The sequence below is a fragment of the Lissotriton vulgaris genome, chromosome 5, assembly GCF_964263255.1.
Source record: "Lissotriton vulgaris chromosome 5, aLisVul1.2, whole genome shotgun sequence".
Classification (NCBI taxonomy): Eukaryota; Metazoa; Chordata; class Amphibia; order Caudata; family Salamandridae; genus Lissotriton; species Lissotriton vulgaris.
Genome location: NC_141693.1, coordinates 375765586 through 375787501, shown reverse-complemented (window position 1 = coordinate 375787501; position 21916 = coordinate 375765586). Strand labels below are relative to the sequence as shown.

The window sequence follows — 21916 nt, the reverse complement described above, 5'->3', positions numbered from 1 at the left end:
GTTACATGCTCTATTTTATATTATTTCAATGGAATTTTGAAGATCGCTTTAGCTCTGTTATGAAGGAACATTGGGGGTAAAGTAGTAGTAGAGAAGGTATTATAGAATATATATTTGACTTCTGTTATGTATGTATTGATAGGATTTGAATGATAAGTGTTCTCCATTATAGTGAGCATTACAGTAAGAAAGAGAATAGTACTAAGTGATTTTACTTCAATATATCTGTATACACTTTAGTATGCAACAATAAAAAGCAGGCATCGCCAGCTTTTTTATTTTTGTGTTTAGTGATTTTTTTTCACTTCACTTACAAAATTAGAGAGGCTCTGTACAAACCACAATGGTGGAAACCTCCCTCAAAAACCTGAAGTGGAAATAGCCATAAAGGGGGGGCACAAGAATGTACTTTTAAAACAAAAAAGAAAAAGATGGGCAACACGCCCAAATAGAAATAAAAAGGAGAAAAGGCAAGACATTATAGTGTTATCTGGAAGTTGAAACCGAGGTGTACGGTGATAATGGTTGTTTTCTTAAATTGGGCTATGATTAAAATCCCACAAAACCCAACTTACCAGGCTGGCTTTCATTCGTATACTAGTTTGTGTGATTGAAAACTGGTTAATGCAGCAAGGCTTTTTCCAGAGAAATGCCAGAAGTTAATGTGCAACAAGTATCCATAATAATGCACAGAAAAATACCAGTTCCATCCAAGTTAATAAAATAAAAAATAAGAATCTTATAAGCAGTGTGCTTAAAAATTAAATGAAATCTTATGTGAATTCATTTAATTGTTAATTATTGTGTATTGCTAAAGGAAAATTTTGGAAAAGATAAAAACAGTTTTTATGTTTTTCACAGACATCTTGGTTTTTGGGACTGAAAGAAAAAAATGGTCCCAAATAAATTTAGAGAAAGAAAAATATTTTGCGGTAAAGAACTTTAATACAAGTGTAAAAATCTTCAGGATGAGTTGCTCGTTAACCAGTCCATGGTTTCCAGCTAAGAACGGCTCATTACAACGATAATTCAAGCCCACACCAAAATGCCCAGTTAGCAACTGTTCCCTGGGATTGTCTCTAGCTTTCTTTGTCCACAGGACTGCAGCAGTCCTCGTTCACTGAGTAGAAGTTTAATTAGTAGACACAGGCAAACTATCCAGCTAGAACTGACTGACTTATTTTCTCCCTGGCTACAGTCTCCATTTTCTGGAGAGAAGATCCACTGAGCAGGCAAGCTCCACTGATAGGGCATGGACTCCTCTATCCTTGAAAGTTGGCAAGAGGCAAGTCCCATTAAACTTTGATGCAGCTTTCCACTTTTAGAGACCCAATCCAGAATGAGAGAGACAATCTCTTCCCAGCTTTTTGTTAAGCATCATTCGGTTTTCCAACAGCAAGCAGGTACGTCTTTTCTTCTTATGATCCATTTAGATCTAATCTGATTGAGGGTCAAGCAGACCAATGAAAAAGGTAAACTACAGTGTGATTATTGAAGACGACTAGATGGACGGAATAAAAAAACTTTCACTTTCTTCAACCAGATCTTTCAGCCTAGTGACGGTGTTTCCATAATATGCTTCCTCACAGAAGGTATCTCAGAGTCCTGTTTCTCTCAGAAAAGAAACATGGTTGTTGGCTAGCTTCCTTCCGAACACACTCTCTTTAAACCTAATCCATTGGTGGGTCAGTTGCTCCCACCAAGGATTAAAGAATATCTCCAAGCCCCATCCATTTTTCATCCATGCTTTGAATGGCTTTTCTGGTTTTTTTTTAGTTCAAAAGAATTTATTAGCATTTGAGGCAGTAAATAAATAATTAAACATAATAAAAATTGATACAGGTGATGAGTATCAATAAAGAATAATATATCATGAAGGCTAAGTTACAAATAATTCATTGTATAAATTGCATATAAAAATTAAAGAAAACAAAGAGTCAGTGACCGGAATAATAAAAAGCATCAACAGTATCACTATGCAATAAAGAGAGGAGAACTAGCAAGAGAAAGGACAAAAGGAGAAAGAGAAGAGAAAGGAAAAAAGGAAGAAAGCGGGGAAAGAAGAGAAAGGAAAATGGCTTTTCTGTTTTGAGAGAGGATTGCACTTTTAAGAGACCTACTTGTGGATTGACCTCCTTAGTTACATATGCCCTAGCTGTGTTAGAGCCGGCTTCTTTGCTTCCTCAATACTTTGAGTTGGCTTACCTCCTCTGGTGTGGTTTATGAGACGGTGACTGTTGTGCACGACCTGTATTGGCTTACAGAACTCCTGCTTTTTAGAGATCTTTTCAAATTTACATAGGGCCCTGGAATCTACTACGCCTTACCTGACTTATGAATTACTCAATTTATTTTGGCAATTGACTTCCTGGATAACGTTTTTCTAACCTTGCTGTGGCATCACCAAATGTTTTTAGTCTCGATGATGACCCTCAAGTGATTCAGGGTCAAAACACCGTAGATGACCATGACAATGTGAGCATACCTTTTATGGACTGTTTGCACCCCTGGACTGGAAAATTACTTTGACTGTGATTATTTAATATTGTTTCATTGTAATTTCTTTAATACACTTTTCCACACTATTTTGGCACTATTTCCTGTGTGATCACCAGAGCAGAGAGCACTTGCTTTGCAACATAATACCAATACACGCTATATTTAATGTATGGGTCTAGCCTTTTCTTTTTCCTTTTTTTCTATTAGTAATATATATGATCGATTCTAGTATTGATTAATTGATTAACTCAAAAATATATTTCTAGTGTGCATTACTTTACTTGGGACCTTTGTTGTTGATGTGTCTGTACCTTTTAGGCCAGGCTGTTGTCTCCTAAGCCGCAAGGGAGATCCAGTGTGAAAAGTGAAGTTTATATCAATCAACATAAGAGTGTCAAACAAAGGAGACGGACAACAAGAAAAGAGAACGCGAAGCCAGATGTGCAAGTAGTCAGTGTAGAAGTTTACACCGACTATAGGTTCCCAATTAGTAAAGAAATAGAGAGCACGTGCTTAGTGTGGAAAAAGGACCCTCAGGCCCCAACTAAAAGTTGGTAGCCAGTTGTCTTCATTGGGTCCCTGATAGTTTGAAAGGAACATGAAATAGTGATGGGAAAAGTGCTTTAAAAAGAGTGTGGGCTACTCATCAAACAATTAATTTTATTAAGAAGGTAGCTCTAACTCTATTAAAAACGGTGAAAAAAAGGATGGACTGGTGATTGGTTGAGTTAGTTTGAACCAATAAGTCCTCACAGTGGTGACAAGTAAACAAAGATGGTCAACATGTTTCTGCTTTCGAGCCTAAAGTCAGCTCAGCATTTGTCAGGACCAGAACATTCAATCATACTCCTTGGTGGACACTCACTAAGGTATCCTAACCTAAGGTGTAGAGAAAGAAAAAAAGTGAACTAATACAACCTGATTTAGTAAGAGTTCCTATGGAGGATAATATCCAAAGGTCTCGCCTCATTAAGGGAGACAAAAAATTTGAAAATGTCCGTTTTCGAACATCATGGGCTGGCGGCAGGGGGAAACCTTCACGCTCGGTCAGTTTGCTCCTAAGCGACTCCCAGCCTGTGAACCTGCTTCAGCCACGCCCGCCGCCCGATACATCAGGAGTATGATTGAATGTTCTGGTCCTGACGAATGCTGAGTTGACTTTAGGCTCGAAAGCAGAAACATGTTGACCATCTTTGTTTACTTGTCACCACTGTGAGGACTTATTGGTTCAAACTAACTCAACCAATCACCAGTCCATCCTTTTTTTTTCACCGTTTTTAATAGAGTTAGAGCTACCTTCTCAATAAAATTAATTGTTTGATGAGTAGCCCACACTCTTTTTAAAGCACTTTTCCCATCACTATTTCATGTTCCTTTCAAACTATCAGGGACCCAATGAAGACAACTGGCTACCAACTTTTAGTTGGGGCTTGAGGGTCCTTTTTCCACACTAAGCACGTGCACTCTATTTCTTTACTAATTGGGAACCTATAGTCGGTGTAAACTTCTACATTGACTACTTGCACATCTGGCTTCGCGTTCTCTTTTCTTGTTGTCCGTCTCCTTTGTTTGACACTCTTATGTTGATTGATATAAATTTATCTGCAAGGGGTAAAAGAGTGGTCCTAAAAACCCTTTCTCTCCTGTTTCAATTGAAAAGTGAAGTTGACAGGTGACCAGCAGAAAGGTAGCCAGGAATAGCTCTAGGCTTTTGATAAACCATTCCTCTAAAATTGAGGCGGGATCCAGTAAACCATATACAAAATGGTTAAATATTAAAAGTAACCAAAATGTTATGATTCCATTGAATTTGTTGTACTCTAAGTAGATGCTGACAATTTATTTTACTTATGTAGGATTTCTCTACCACAGGTTAACAAAATAGGAGATTGTTTTTATCCACGCTGCACTTTTCAGAGCAGGGTTTTTACAGCCTTTGTAGAAAACATGGATTTTTAAGCAGGTTCTCTTTTTATTTTTTATTTTAATAGAAGTGAGACAAACATTCCATTCACTTTTGTAACCCACGTTTAAACATTGTGTAACTGCACAAAATATTTGAAATTACATATCACAGATTTATTTTTTAATTTATGAAAGTTGGTACACTACAGGAATTACGTTTCTGGCCGCTTTCTCAGGGTCTCTCTTGCATTAGGGCATTTACCCCAATTGTGTTGTAGTTGTAACCACTGACGATGGGTCAGCAATTTCTTGGGTGAACCAGTGCCTTCTCATATTTCCCCTGGTGCTCTTCTTCTCCAGTAGCCTGATATCCCTTGTCCCTCTGTCAGTATGGTCAATGAGGTCGCTCTCTGGTGTTACTGCTACAAGAACCCTACTGAATGCTACACTTAATAGGTAACAAGGCCCATCATGAGCTCACGGAGTTTTTCGGTCTTGCTTGTTAGTTTGCTCCACCTACATACATGACCACTCTCGTTTCAACAATTCCTCGCCTTGCCCTTAAGGCACTTGACTGCATCTGACGCTGCAGTACATGCTCGCTGTGGGACCCATAAGTAACTGTGTGCTAACTAACACCTTCTCTGCCCCCCTCTGTGCTGGGTGTATCAAAAATCCCTAACATGCACAGTTACGGCTGAAGCCACTAATACACAACTGCAGGTTTCCCTTTAGTCTGGCCCACCTCTGGCCTGTGTCCGTGGGAGAAGAGCAGAGTCAGATGTACTCTGTGCCGCCTGCCACTCCTGGAGGTAGGTGTTAAGAAATGTTGCCTTTTGTGACAGACACTTGACAAGCCGCCCCACAACTTCTACCCCTTCCTCCGCGGGAGTAATCGTAAGAGAGTAGGGGAGCCTCCCACCTAATATAGGGCTAAAGTATTGGAAAGAGATTTGACTGTCACAGGGAGGCATGGGCCTTTTACACCAAATAGTCTCATAGTGCTTTGCTTCGATTGGTTTGCATTGCTACATTGGAGTGGGTATACTCTTCAGCCTGTAAGAGAATGTAAAAGTTGGCCTATGCCTGAATTGTAACCCGATAGAAGCAGGTTACACTCTACCACAGCCCATTTAGTGCTGCTGTGGGTAACAACGTGTGAACATTTAGAAATCTAATTTATTAGAAAGTATAAAGCAGGGGCGGCTAGTGACATTTGAAAGTGGTGGGGCGTAAACTAATTTGCATATTGCACCGCAGCGAGCGAGCGCAGCAAGCGAGCCGGAACCACCTTGCATCCATCCATACATCATTCATGCATCCACCCATCCATCCACCCACCCACCCATCCTGCATCCATACATCATTCATTCATGCATCCACCCATCCATCCATCCACCCATCCATCCTGCATCCATTCATGCATCCACCCATCCATCCTGCATCCATCATTCATTCATGCATCCACCCATCCATCCTGCATCCATCCTGCATTCATCATTCATCCACCCACCATCCATCTTTCATTCATTCATGCATCCACCCATCCATCCATCCTGCATCCATCATTCATTCATGCATTCACCCATCCATCCACCCATCCTGCATCCATCCTGCATCCATCATTCATGCATCCACCCATCCATCCTGCATCCATCATTCATTCATGCATCCACCCATCCATCCATCCACCCATCCATCCATCCATCCATCCACCCATCCATCCATCCACCCATCCTGCATCCATCCTGCATCCATGCATCCACCCACCCATCCATCCTGCATCCATCCTGCATCCATCATTCATTCATGCATGCATCCATCCATCCATCCATCCACCCATCCATCCACCCATCCATCCACCCATCCATCCACCAATTCTGCATCCATCCTGCAACCGTCGATTCTGGCGCTATATCTATACTACTATAATAAAGGAAGAACTTTGAGGCTTTGAGGCGGGTAAACCCGGGAACCACAGCGCCAATCCACACACCCGATACACCGTTGTAATTGTCAGGGTGTGCAGATGGTTATAGGCTATATAAATAAAAAATAAAAACGTTATTTAAAAAATGTACATTAAATAAAAAGTAGTCCCTCCGAAGTAGCGCCGGCCGCGACGTGCGTGCTCATGCCAGGAGCGCGGGGAGGAGCGCGATGAGGAGCAGCGGACAGGCGGGAGGAGCGGTGACCAGCGGCGGTGAGGAGCGAGGAGCGGCGGAGTGGTAAACTGAGGAGCGTGGGAGAGGAGCGGCGGCTGAGGTAAGGGGACCCACGGACAATGTCGGGGCAGGCGGGGGTTGGGGCAGGCCGGGGCCGGGCGGGGCCCGGGCTTATGGACAATGTCGGGGCGGGCGGGGGTCGGGTAAGCCTGATTGTTCCCGGACAAGTTTGGGACGGGCTGCTAGTAAGAAATATAATAATAATAATAATAATAATAATAATTCATGCATCCACCCATCCATCCATCCTGCATCCATCATTCATTCATGCATCCACCCATCCATCCTGCATCCATCATTCATTCATGCACCCATCCATCCATCCACCCATCCATCCTGCATCCATCATTCATTCATGCATCCACCCATCCATCCATCCATCCACTCATCCATCCTGCATCCATCCTGCATCCATCATTCATAAAGGGGTGGGGATCGTGGGGAATAAACATTGCATGTAACACTGACAAACACAAATGTTGCAGAAGGGCAGCGAAACGAGTGTAAATGAGGGCAGCAAAACGAGTCTAATTGACGGCAGAAGGGCAGCAAAACGAGTTGCAGAAGGGCAGCAAAACGAGTGTAAATGAGGGCAGAAGGGCAGCAAAACGAGTGTAAATGAGGGCAGAAGGGCAGCAAAACGAGTGTAAATGAGGGCAGAAGGGCCAGCAAAACGAGTCTAAATAAGGGCAGCAAAACGAGTCATTAGCAGTTAGATGGCCGACAAAGCTACACTTTGTAGCAGCGCGCCAAAAACCGCCATTCCAAGCGCTGCATAACGACGTTACTTCCTATAGTGTTTCTTTAATGAGTTAATCAGGTATTTGCTTTTCTATCACCACATTTCATAAGCAAACCTGTGCTGCCTAACTGGCGATTGCTACTGCGGCATAATTTAATAAATAAAAATCACTCGGCATCTATATTTCTCAAGGTCGGATTTCACTTTCCGTGTACACTACACTACTACAGTGAACCCGTTTAGTAAACAATGTTCCTTCATAGCACTCTGATCATACCTGAGCTGGTGTGAACGCCGGGTCTCCCTGGCCGAGCGGTTCCTTCGGGACTTGACTGTCGCAGTGTCGCCCTCTCAAGTATTCCTTCCTGGGTCCGGTCAGGTCAGGTCTGAGGTCAAGTCTTCCATCAAACGAACCCCATAAACAAACAGAGGCCGCAGTACGAGGGAGGGAGAGAGCTCTGGCCCCCCAGACAGGGGGTTATGTACCCGGGCTAGGTATTAACCAGCCAATCCTGGCGCTGTATGGTGCCCCACCAGCCAGGATTAGCTGGGGGGCACCATAACTGCTCGCCCAGTCGCCCTGTACAACCCCGGGGGCTGCCACCCGCACCCATGTCCTCTCTCTAAAGGGAAAATCAGGGGGGAAACAATCTGCGCATGCACGGGCATGTTTGTGCCCAAAAGTCGACATGCGCAGCTTTAGCAGGCCCATCAGGCCCCCACCCCCCGCGCACTCCGTAGGGTGACCAGAATTTTAAAGCCAAAAACCGGGACATTTCACAAAAATAGAAGAAGGACTACAATTTTACTTCAAGCGATGAGAGCACACCTCAGCAGAGAATAACAGAACAGGCAGTAAGAACATACATAAAATGCAATTTTTTAGCCCAGTACCTTGCCTGTTCATTAAATTGCTTTCTTGAAACAACTGCTAACTATCCCTGCTTTGTAAAACATAAAAAAACACCTCCCACCATTTGCAGTCGACCCTCTCTAAAAACGGGGACATGAGCTAAATTTCTTGAAATTTGCTGGGACAGCTGGTTAAAAACAGGGACCGTCCTGGCAAAACGGGGACGCCTGGTCACCCTAGCACTCCGGGAAAGTCGGGTGTCTCCCGGATTCCCGGCCGGCAGGTAGCGCGATTTAAAAAAAAATTTGTATGTGGTTTAGTGGCGACGCGGTGGGTCCATGGGGCTTAGTGGGGCTACGCCCCTACGCCTCAATGGACGCACCGCGCCTGGTATAAAGTACGAGTTCTAAGCGACGTTGTCTATGGGATTTTTCGCACTGCTTAAATAACAAAATGGTGTTTGTAAGGAGAGGAAGAAACCAAACAGTCTTCGTTAAATGTGAGTCTGCGTGAGAGTAATGCTCTTCTGACAGGTCACCCGATAGAAATGGAATGATGTGCCATGCAAACCATACCCACAAAGTAAATGCCAATCTTATTATTTTTACACTGCTACCAAAATGGAGCAGAAACAGGAGCTAAGAGATTCTTCTTGGTCTTTTTTATTTAAACTAATTTTCACTATATTACATAAACATTTTTCACCCCTGCAAAAATAGATTTTGAAACAGTTGCAAATATCTGACATGTACTATGTATTAAACTTGTTAATCAATTCATTCAGTGTTTAAGAAATTAACACCTTTAGTTTAAACATTGATGCAAGCTCTTATTTTTACTGCCGTGGTAACAGTAATAGAGGCCTTGCTTCAAACTTCGTTTCTCCTTTCACATTTAAAAGTGGAACTAACTGGATTTGTTCCATTCTTTATCGTCAAAACACAACAAAGAGAAGTAATATTTAGTTTGCTTCATTGTATGACTCGGTGCAATTTTTTTTTGATCTATACTACAACAGTCAACCCTCCTTGCTCCATTCACTTTTACATAAGCGGCAAAACAGCACAAACTAGCATCTAGTCTATTTTTGCAACAGCGGTACAAAAGGGGGTGGTGATGGACGGAGCATCTGAATCAATCAAACACTCACACCCAGTCAAAAGATCTGGGTTTAATCCATCACTGTTCTTTAGCCCACTCTGCCACCCCAGTTCAGACATGGCTATATGCAAATCAGTCTGACCCTGTGCCTCATGGGAACAGTCCAGCCCGAACTACCAAGCCATGTCTTCCCTGGACCGGAAACAAGCTACCGAGGACCTGTTTCTGGCATTCCAGCCGTCTTCAGCCCGGCTTGCTTGAATCCAGTGGCAAAGTGAGCAAGGGACTCACGTCTGAGCATACCCTGCCACACTTATGGCGGCCAAAAGCGGTACAAAAGGGGGTGGTGATGGACGGAGCATCTGAATCAATCAAACACTCACACCCAGTCAAAAGATCTGGGTTTAATTCATCACCGTTCTTTAGCCCACTCTGCCACCCCAGTTCAGACATGGCTATATGCAAATCAGTCTGACCCTGTGCCGGGCCGGACTGTTCCCATAAGGCACAGGGTCAGACTGATTTGCATATAGCCATGTCTGAACTGGGGTGGCAGAGTGGGCTAAAGAACGGTGATGGATCAAACCCAGATCTTTGGACTGGGTGTGAGTGTTTGATTGGTTCAGATGCTCCGTCCATCACCACCCCCTTTTGTACCGCTTTTGGCCGCCATAAGTGTGGCAGGGTATGCTCAGACGTGAGTCCCTTGCTCACTTTGCCACTGGATTCAAGCAAGCCGGGCTGCAGACTGCTGGAATGCCAGAAACCGGTCCTCGGTAGCTTGTTTCCGGTCCAGGGAAGGCATGGCTTGGCAGTTCGGGCTGGACTGTTCCCATGAGGCACAGGGTCAGACTGATTTGCACATAGCCATGTCTGAACTTGGGTGGCAGAGTGGGCTAAAGAACGATGATGGATCAAACCCAGATCTTTGGACTGGGTGTGAGTGTTTGATTGGTTCAGATGCTCCGTACATCGCCACCCCCTTTTGTACCGCTTTTGGCCGCCATAAGTGTGGCAGGGTATGCTCAGACGTGAGTCCCTTGCTCACTTTGCCACTGGATTCAAGCAAGCCGGGCTGAAGACTGCTGGAATGCCAGAAACCGGTCCTTGGTAGCTTGTATCCGGTCCAGGGAAGGCATGGCTTGGCAGTTCGGGCTGGACTGTTCACATGAGGCACAGGGTCAGACTGATTTGCATATAGCCATGTCTGAACTGGGGTGGCAGAGTGGGCTAAAGAACGGTGATGGATCAAACCCAGATCTTTGGACTGGGTGTGAGTGTTTGATTGGTTCAGATGCTCCGTCCACCACCACCCCCTTTTGTACCGCTTTTGGCCGCCATAAGTGTGGCAGGGTATGCTCAGACGTGAGTCCCTTGCTCACTTTGCCACTGGATTCAAACAAGCCGGGCTGAAGACGGCTGGAATGCCAGAAACCGGTCCTCGGTAGCTTGTTTCCGGTCCAGGGAAGGCATGGCTTGGCAGTTCGGGCTGGACTGTTCCCATGAGGCACAGGGTCAGACTGATTAGCATATAGCCATGTCTGAACTGGGGTGGCAGAGTGGGCTAAAAAACGGTGATGGATCAAACCCAGATCTTTGGACTGGGTGTGAGTGTTTGATTGGTTCAGATGCTCCGTCCATCACCACCCCCTTTTGTACCGTATTTTTGCAACAGTGCATCGTTGCATGGTCTGGCTGGTGTGTGCGCGACACATTCCCAATACCAGGACATTGGTGTTTCGTTGGTGGTGTTGGCCGACCAACATTGATACACATTTAAGGACTTTGTGAACGATGGCCGCCGAAATATCTGTGGGATCATTGCTTTGAGAAAATACATTTCAACAATTTATTATACAATTAAGTAGGCTTTGTCCCTTGGAGAACAGATAAGGATGATATGAAAGAGTTATTGCAAACATTCAGGTTAGTGGAAGAAGGATCAGACCTACTATTAACACTCTCACCGTCAGAACCCTGCTCAGAGGGCCGCAGGGCGAGCACAATCTACTTCTCAACTGTGAGGGCTGAGAATTTCTATTCCTGATGCCCCGGGGCCCGGCCTACTATGAATGCTGAGCAACTGGGTGAAGAACCCCTTTAGCCCTCGACTCTCAGTTGTAGCGCTGGTCGAGCAGTACAAGGCTTCTCGGGCATTGGGGAAGGGGGAGTAGTCCTAGGGGGTTAACAGAGGCTCTCATTACTCAACATATGTTAATTAGCAGCAATAAATGATTGTCTAGTGAAATACTTGCTTTCATGAAAAAATGAGTAATTATCAACCAATGCAAAGCAAACCTGCCATTCACAAACAATACATACGGACCCCTGAGGTCATGTGTTTTAGCATGCGTATTCCTTTCTTCCACTCCTCTCTTGGTAGCTGTAGTGGTTATTCTCCATTCACTATAGGCTACATTCAGGTTAAGCCTCACTAGTACTTTGAGTCTATGGACTCAAGGTGCAGTGGTCTGGTGTTCTTGAGTTCCTCATGCACTGTCCACCGGAGGCAGTGGCTGGGTGCTCCTCGATGCTCCTCCGATGCTTGTAAGTTTCCGTGGATCCTCCCTACAGGTTAGGGGGAAGGAGGGTATTCACTGGTGCTGGTCCTTAGTCTGGGTTTGGGTCTGCATGGGTTAACTCGTGGCCTCTTACTCTTGATGATGCTCTTGACAAGAAAGCCTGGCTGATGAGGGTTATGAACCCGAAACCGGTCCCATGATGCTTGTTTCCGGTCCAGGGAAGAAATGGCTTGGCAGTTTGAGCTGGACTGTTCCCATGAGGCACATGGTCAGACTGATTTGCATATGGCTCTGTCTAAACTGGGGTGGTGGAGTGAGCTAAAGAATGATGATGGATTAAACCCAGATCAGTTAACTGGGGGTGAATGATTTGCTCTAACCCTCCGTCCATCATCCCCTTTGGTATCGCTCTTGACAGACCACGCTCCCTGCCCATTTCGGGCTGTTCCACAGGGGGTTACCGTCCTTGCTTCACACATGAGCTATGGCGGGATCAGCACAGCAGCAATCTTGGTGGCAGCCCCACATGGCATATGGGGACACTGACTTCTCTAAACAAGCTATGGCCTGATCATCACCGCAGTAATCTTCATGTCGGCCGCCACCTGGCATACTGTGTTGCCAACTTCCTTCTGCACAGGGGCTATGACCCGGTCAGTGCAAACGCCGTTCTCCTTACACCTGGCTTCAGAGAGCTAATCACCAGGATTCCCCACTGAACATCACTCCCTTCAGAGCTTGCCTCTCTCTCACATGGCACACTGATCTTGGTAAACAAGCAGGCACTTGTGCTCTTGGCTCCAGGGGCAGGTGGTCTTGGATTGCCTGGGTGATGTCCCCTCACCCAGTTGGGAGACTGGCAGGCCTTGGCTTCCAGTCCTGGTCACAGGCAGAAGTCTTGCAGAGCTTCTCCTCCTCGCACAGCCGAATGGCTGCTTGACAGCTGACAATTTTGGGGACTTCCAGCTCCCCTTCAGATAGTTTATTTCTAGACACCAAATGTGATTTGGTATCCGAGTCTTTGACGTGGTCTGTGTCCTTTTAAAGGACCCTCTCCTCTGCCCTTTCTCCAAAAGGGCGTCTATCACAGCTGGAGCGACTCCAAATCTGATAGCCCTACAACACAGGCCATGGGCGTTTCTTGAGGTTCACACCTGGATGTCCGCCACAGTGATATGTGTATCAAAAGGTTTACCCAGGGCCTCAGCCCTACTATTTGTGATTCTCTTATCAGCCCAGTCTTCGTCTTCAGAGGTGCCCAGGCCCCTTCCCAGTGACCTCTCTGTGAATCACCGCCAGAACCCCACCGTCCTGCTATCTAGCAAGACTACCATAATTCCCAAAGATGGAGAATCGATCCGCCGCAACAGCGAGGCTCGAGCCACTTCTCTAATTCCCCGAAAATTTCTCAATGCCGGCGAAGTTATTATGCTAAACCTTGCAGATATTCCAAATATAACCAAGGAATCTGACTAAGCCGATATGAGAGGCTTTGTAACTGTTGAAATACTCTCAAGACAAACATGACACATTGGTTTTTGTCCTGATGATGATGCATGTATTTTCTAGCTGCATCGAAACGTCGTCGACCTTACTGCACCATATGTTTGTTTGAACTCAAGAAATGTGTAAAACAATGGGTTGCTATAAATGAATCCTAGTCTGTAAAACTGAACAATAGTACAGACCGCTTTGTGCGCTTTTACATAATTTTCTGTCACTTGTTTTGCTTGTCCTTTGTGGGTCACAGGCTGTGACTTTTGTATAAATGTTATATATATGAACTAAACACAAAAAATTGAAAAATAAATACCTGTCCGGCTGGACAGAGGTCATATATATTATTTAGTATATGTCTATTATTCGTGTGATCCTTAATTACTAGGGTCCCCTGTTCTGTACAATAGACAAAATTTGAGTCACATAAAAAGATTTACTGTCTTTGCTGATATTTTAAAGGGGTTAAAAAGGTATACCGAAAGGAAAGGCATATCTAGCAATGAAGGTGAATGGAAGTTTTAACGACTCTCATGTCAAGAAATGGTAAACTCAAAACACACTTCAGCTAATTTAGTAGCGGTACGGTTCACAATATGAAAATGAAAATGACACCAGAATTCAAATAATGTCTGCAGGAGGTTCTATCATTTAATCAAGAATACTTTAATGAAAACACTGACAAAGGATCATGTTTAAAAATGTAATAGGCTCACACATGCATTGGCCAAACTTTATGTGGCATCGGGAGTAAAGTGGTCTTAAACAGACGAACATCAAACCTTGCTACTTAGATTTCAAGAGATTACAATTCACAGCAATGTACTCCAAAGTGCTAAGAAAATTCAGAGAATTGTCAGTTGAAAGATGCATTAAGACCGACTACCAGAGTCATTTATTTATTTTATGAAATAGAAGTAAGAGTGAATAAACATTGTATTTCAAACACTAATAGAATCTCCTGGAAATAAGTACACACTTATCAAAGTAACTCATAGTAGACTTAAAGGCCTTAATATAAAATTACTATGGGGTTAAACATTAGGAGGGTTGAAGTTCATTTAACAGATTTGGGTCAGGAAACGTGCTTAAAATCGGCGTTTGGATGCAACACTATAGATCATAAGGACCATGTTACAAAACTAGAAATATGTACTTCTTAAGTATTGCCCAAAATCGGCCATAAAGAAGAGACATTTAAGTTCCTTTATAGGACAGAATTTACCCAGGTGGAGTACCCCCGGGTTTAGTATCTTCAGCCAATGCGGAATTACAGTTGCACTGAGATGCAGATGGCAGATCTACGATAACTGGATCACTAACACTCTGGACCAGGTCCTCCCGAAAGAATCCTTACACTCCATAAAAAGATCTAAAGTAGCCCCATGGTACTCCTCTGCCCTGAGAACCATGAAACAGTCATGCCGTAAATTGGAGAGAGCTTGGAGGCGAGATTACTCCCAATCAAAAGAAAGTTGAGTATAGAACGGCCATCAAGTCATATAAGAATGAATTGAAGGCCGCACAAGTCCAATTCTATGACTCCAAAATCAACTCAGCCGCAAGCTCACCCAAAGAAATCTTCAAAATCGCTAAGTCATTAATCTCTCTCCCTCCTGAGCGTCCATCTTTGGTCGGCGCGCTTGCCCGATGTAACAACTTAGCAACCTTCTTCTCACAGAAGATTCAGGCTATTTATTCTTCTTTTCTCACGGGTGCAATTGATCTGGACACCGCCACAGGCATCAAGCCGGACTCTCCTGTTTCCTGTTCGCGCGATAAGTTCTCTCCTTTAGATCTTATCTCACTGGACAAAATACTCTTTAAAGTTACCTCAGGATCTCCCAATGACCCTGCACCCTCGCTGACCCTTCTCAAAGTCATCGAGGCCATTCGTCCGGTCATCCTGGATGTCCTCAACTCCTCCATCACCTCTAGCTCGGTCCCAGCCCAGTGGAAATGTGCGATGGTTAAGGCCCTTCTAAAGAAGCCTACCTTAGGGCGAAAATTGGCCAAGTTGTTCTGGTCTATCTCCCTTCTCCCCTGGATGAGCAAGCTGTTGGAGAGGCACATCAATAACAATTTAGTAGATTATTTGGAATCTAATAATCTGCTATGTGCCTCCCAGACGGTATTCCGCCCCCAACATGGAACCGAAACTGCTTTATTAGCAGTAACGGAAGAAACAAGATCTGTGCTGGACCGGGGGGGGGGGAAGCAGCCATTATATTATTAGATCTCAGCGCCGCGTTTGACACGGTTAACCATGCAACATTATTACATCGTCTAGCGGGCATGGGCGTGTCGGGCGCGGCCCTGGAATGGCTGACCTCCTTCCTGGACGAGCGCTTCTTCCAGGTGTTTGAGGGCGAAGTAGTATCCTCGAAACAACCACTGAGCTGTGGGGTTCCTCAGGGCTCGGTCCTGAGCCCCACGCTCTTTAATGTCTACATGAGTCCTCTAGCAGGGATAGTCCATCCCTTTGGTGTGCGCATTGTCACCTACACGGATGATACCCAACTTGTGGTCTCCCTGGATCACACGGAGGATCATCCAACACCTTGGGCCCCTGTCTAGAGGCTGTAGCCAAGTGGATGCACTCTTCGTGTCTCAGACTCAACGGGGAGAAGACTGAGATTATGCTGCTGGGCAATCTCGCACCGACTACTCTGGTTTCCATCTGGCCGCCTGTCTTGGTCCCCCTCCCTCTCCTAAACCCCATATCAAGAGCCTAGGAGTCTGGCTCGATAAAGCACTAGACTTCTCTGTGCAGGCCACCAAAACAGCCTCCACCTGTGTCGGACTAATGAGAATTCTCCGGAAGATACTCCCACTGCTTCCTTTTCAGGCGAGGAGAATCATGGTTCAGGCCTTGATACTCTCCCGTCTGGATTATGGAAACTCGTTATACCTAGGAGCTCCGGCAGCAGTAACCAACAGACTCCAAGTCACACAGAACTGTGCTGCCCGACTTTTGTTTAACATCCCTCGTTGGCAGTCAGCAAGGAAGGCCCTGAAAGAACTCCATTGGCTTCCAATAGCTGCTAGAACACAATTAAAGGCCATGTGCATCGTGCACAAAGCCTTCCACCAAACAGGCCCAGCCATTTTGCTTCCTTTGGTGGTACCCTACACTCCATCAAGAACCCTCCGTTCCAGTGTCTTGCATCTAGCCACTACGCCTAAAATCAATAAAGCTCGCTGGGGAGGCCGGGCTTTCTCACATTTGGCGGCGAAGATGTGGAATTCTCTTCCGCCGAATCTCCGCGAGATCAACAACCGGATGGCTTTCAGGAAAGCGTTGAAAACATACCTGTTTGTCAAAGCGTGTTAACTACCTATGCCCTCGCCACAGTAATCAGTCAAAGCGCTGCGAGGCCTCCGGGTATGTACGCGCTATATAAATATAATTTTTCATTTCATTTCATTAGTGTTTCTTCTCAGACAAACAAAGGCGAAATGTTCTTGTTAACTCCATAAAGAAGGTATTGTAAAGTCATGGCTGATTTTCTACATATTTTAAAATCATAACTAATTGGATTTCACTTCAAAGAAGATGTGCAAAGAAGTCAAAGAGACAATGATAATTCAATGTAAGGGTCAGAGCTGAGATTTAATGTGCATCTCATGGGAATACCTGATCGTCATGAAATGGTGGCAACATGCAATAGGACACCTTTAATAGACTCTCAGGAAATAAAAGAAAGAGCTAGACTAGTGCAGTTTCCTTTAAAGAATTGTATATACCTCAAGAAAATTCCAAAGCATGTGATTTAACTGATAGCAGTACAGTAATTGTGCACAAAGTAATAAATAAGGAATACGTTTGAAGAAAAGATATGAGTAGCCTCTTATGAAGATTTACAAAATACATTTCTTGATTTCAAAGCTTTATATATGATGATTCAGATGTTTTTGTGGACTCTCTTTAACGCACCCATAATCAGCAAAAATTTTGATTTGATTTGCCTCATTAATAAAATAACTATCTGGGCTTTAGAGGGCCTACCTTTCTGGGATAAAAAAATGTAGAAACAAATTAAATATACAGTTTCAAAGTTATCAGAAATGTTGGTGGCGCAAAGGGCGGCTGAAGTCTTGAACCTTCAGTTGCCTACGGTGGCAATCTAGACGAACTTGGCAAAGGGGCTTTAGCCAGGAATTGCTCCCTTTGAACCCTTGTTCCCAGTCAGTGAAGCCCTTTCAGATGTCCTGCTTAGACCCTGGTCCAAACCCTGCGCAAAAACTCCTTTGCACAGCACAGTGGCCACCCATCATTTCCCCGATCCTGGAGACCCCAGCTTCTTCACCCAGCAACCCACCTGGGAGAGTTTGGTGGTTCAAGCCTCCAATTTCCGAATAACCCTGGTGCGTGTTCTACTACTCCACTGGACAGGGAAGCGTGGATACCTTTGGTAAGTGGATGTTCTCCTCCGAGTGGTGAACACCATGTGCCTTTTGGGCTGATACCCCTACACTGTGGGAGAATGGGTTGCACAAGTGCTGCTCATGGTCTCAGAGCAGGCCCAAGCCATACCCTCCTACTCTATTGCTGAGGGGTGAGATGCAGCAAAGCTTACCACTGGGCTTTTCAGGGGATGCCAAAGCTTCGCTCATGGACATGCCCTTTGAAGGATCTTGCTTTTTGATAAGAAGGCAGACTCAATGCTGGAGTGCTTTCAGGGCAGCAGAGCTGCAGCCCAGTCCTTCAGTCTATCCATGGCACCTCGTCAAGCCCAGTATGACTTTGCCCCTTTCCCATTCAGCCACGAAGGCCACCAAGATTCCCAGCCTTTTCATAGTCCTCACAAACCACATGGGAACACCAGCAAGAGGTTGTTACAGTCTGCCACTCCCCTGGCAGCCACAGCCTCAAGATCCCTTTTGTTTGCCTTTTTATCAGCATGGGCATTCAGTGACCGGCAGGATTCGCCATCGCCTGCCCCACTGGGTGACTATGCCATCAAACAAGTGGGTATTGCAAATCGTCCAGAGGGGCTACTCCATCCTCTTTTTGGGAGCCCCTTCTCCCATGCTACCCATTTAGGACTGGCTTATGGAGGACCATCTCTCCTTGCTCCATCAGGATGTTTTGGCTCTTTTGGCAAGTGGAATCATCAAGAGGGGACATGCATCAGAAGTAGGTTGTGGTTTCTATTCCTCCTACTTTTCGGTGACCAAAAAGGATGGAGACCTTTGTCCTTTCTTAGATCCACCCCTTCTCAACTTCTTCCTTAAAAAGACGCTCAAGATGCTCACCTTAGCTCAGGTCTTATCTGCCCTGGACCCTGGAGACTGGATGGTAGCTTTGGAATTGCAGGGCACATATTTCCGAATTCTCATCCTGCCTGCTCACAAACGTTACCTGTGGTTCATAGTAGGCCAAGAGCACTTTCATTTTGCTATGCTCCCTTTTGGCCTTACCAGCGCCCCTTGGGTGTTCACCAACGTCATGACAGTGGTTGCAGTATACTTGTGGAGGTTGGGGGTCCTAGTCTTCCTCTACCTCAACCATTGGCTGTTCAAGGCGGGCTTGCGCCAGGCAGTTGTCTCCCACGTTCAGACTATGGCGGATCTCCTGCATTCGTTCAGGGTTCACTATCAACGTGCTGAAGTCGCACATGATTCCCTCTCAGACGCTCACTTTCATCGGACCTGTTCTTGACACAGTGCATTTTCAGGCCCATCTTCCTGAACGAAGAGTACAGGATATTTAGGCTATGATAGAGATGCTTCAGCCTCTATCCTGGATTTAGGTGAGACTGACCTGAGGCTGTGGGGTCTCATGGCATCCTGCTAGTGACACATGCCTTTTGGCATATGCAGGTGCTGCAGCGGGACCTGAATTTCTAGCATCCGGGAAATCGCTCTGACATGGTCTAGATCGAAGGGAATTGTAAAAGACCATTATGGTGACTGACGAACTGCGATTGGTTCAGCAGCAGAACCCTATCCCTACCCCAGTCAGAGCTGACTGTAGTGACAAATGCGTCACTCCTGGGCTGAGATTGCCACTTGGGAAAGGTGGAGATCAGAGGGCTCTGGTCTCCAGCAGAGTCCAGACTCTGGACTCCACATCAACCTGTTCGAGCTTCGGGCAATCCAGTGGCATTGAAAGCCTTCCTTTCTTCGAGCAGGGAAAGTCTGGCGCAGGTGTTCATGGACAACACTACCACCATGTATTACTGCAACAAACAGGGATGGGTGGGGTAGTGGATCCTTTGTCAAGAGGCCCTATATCTCTGGATATGGCTGGAATGTCAGGGCATTTCCCTGATGGTTTAACACCTGAACTCAGCCATCGATACTTAGATGATCACAAATGTCTCCTCCCAGGGGTGGTTCAAGGTCTCTTTCAAGAGTGGGGAGACCGTGGTTAGATCTGTGCAGCACTACAGTGAACGCGCACTGTCAGCAGGTCTGCATGTTGGAGTTTCCAAGGTGGCTCTCGCTCGGAAAAGCTTTTCATCTCAAGTGGAGCTCTGGCCTGCTGTACTCCTTTCTGCCAATTCCACTCCTGCCTACAGTTCTCAGGAAAATCAGGAATGCCCGGGGCCAAGTAATTTTTGTAGCTCTGGATCAGGTGCCCAAAGTCTGGTATCCCAAGCTTATGAGCATGAGCACGAGTCCTTCAATCGGGCTGCCCCTCCTTTGGGTAAGATTTTCTGTTGCAGTAACTGGATAGGGTTCTGCACCCTCCTCAGTAGACCTCTTTTAACCTTCCCCCGAATTCTATATTATAATTTGTTTTGAAACTTTTTTTAAAATGCCATTTACGTATAGCAAGCCCAATGTGGGGCGACATGTATCAATATTTTCTTAATACAGCTGTAACAGTACCAAAGTAGAGGGTAAGATTATTACAAAAAGTCTGTGATCTCATTTGGCATCGACACCCCCTTCCACAAAGATGGTATACACCTACCGTTGGGACAAATTTGTGGCATGGTGCGCATCCAGAAACATTGACCCTCTTTTTGCACCCTTACCCAAATTTTAGTGCTTGTTCTTTCGCTGACCCAGCAGGGCTCCTTTCTGGGCACGGTTAAAGGTGCTAGAATGCTATTACGGCCTTCTTGCAGTTCACAGTCCAACCTTCTTTGTTCAAGTCATCCATAGTGACTAGGTTCCTGAAAGGAATACAGCATTTATTGCCCTCCATACCATTCATCATGCCCGTGTGGGATCATAACCTGGTTCTCACCTTTCTCATGCTCACCTTTTGAGCCGCTACATAACTGCCCAATTCACTTTCTTACTATCAAGATAGCTTTTCTGACCATAACATTGGCCAGGAAGATGAGGCATTCTCTATGGACCCTCCTTATGCCACCTTTTACCCTGGCAAGCTGGCTCTAAGGACCTGTGCCGCCCTCCTTCCGAGGGTTGACACCCTTTCACTTAGGCCAAAACATCACCTTGCCTACCGCCTTTGTTCTGCCCCACCTTTTTAAAGCAGAGGAGCGGCTCCACTATCTGCACCCAAAAAGAGCCTTGTCTTTTTACCTTGGTCACACTCGAGCTTTACGGATGGACGATCACCTCTTTGTCGAGTATGTCGGGGCCAAGAAAGAGAAGGCAGTGCAGAAACGGACCATGTCATATTGGACGGTGCTCTGCTCTGCATTAAGATCTGCAATGCATTGGCTGAGAAGCAGCCCCATAGAGTTTGCCAGGGCTGCGACCACAGCGTTAGCTCGCGGAGTCCTGGACATCTGTTAGGCAGCAACATGGGTGTTGTTACACAGGTTCGAAAACCATTACTGTTGGATGGTCTGGTCCATCGTGATGGGCTCCTTGCCCGTTTCGTCCTGCAGGACATTTTGCTTCAATCTGCTTCGCGGACCCACCTCCGGAGAGGTATTACTTGGGTATTTATTCTAAGGTCAGGAATCTATGGCTAGAAGTCTCTATCAGAAGAACAAGTTACTTTTCTTCAGTAACCGCTTGTCTGATGGATGCTTTATCTAGCCGCAGATTCCTTACCAACTCTCCTATTCTCCCCACTCCATGAACTGACTCAGCAGGATCACCCTTCTGAGAGCCGTAGCAATACACACCAGTATGTCAGCATTCTTTATGGCTCCGACCTTCTGCCGTGAATTCGCAAAAAGAAATTGACAGCGCGCTGCGGTGGCATCTTTATAAGCCTATGTACTTCACTTCTGGCACTGGTGATGCTGCAGGCGCAGATCTGAATAATGCCACCAGGGGTGCGGCTTGCAAATTTCCAGATTAGTCAGACGCCTGAAGATTACTCAAAGGTAAGTAATCTGCAGGTAGATAGAATCCCTACCAGATAAGGCATTACTGAAGGTAAATAATTTGTTAATTAGTGCTTCTCACCTGACAACGTGTGACAAGCTTGATTCCAGACCAACAGCTTAGGACAACCTTGAGTTGTGGAATCACTCAATTCTTTAATAAAATCAATGCAGTCATGACCGTAACTGTCACAATGACTCCAGGTTGTGTATTATTTGCATTACGTTAGTGCCAAGCTACTCTTGAATAGTGATGATACCACAGAGTCCAATTTGCAGGTTGTCTGAAACACAATGTTAAACAATTG

The 21916-nt window shown here is 45.4% G+C and overlaps 1 protein-coding gene across 3 annotated transcripts in view; it reads left to right on the top strand.

The window, feature by feature from the left end:
- The window catches only part of KCNAB2 (potassium voltage-gated channel subfamily A regulatory beta subunit 2), a 1185210-nt gene that overhangs the window by 317568 nt on the left and 845726 nt on the right, over window positions 1-21916 (top strand). The gene's annotated exons all lie outside the window — the stretch shown is intronic.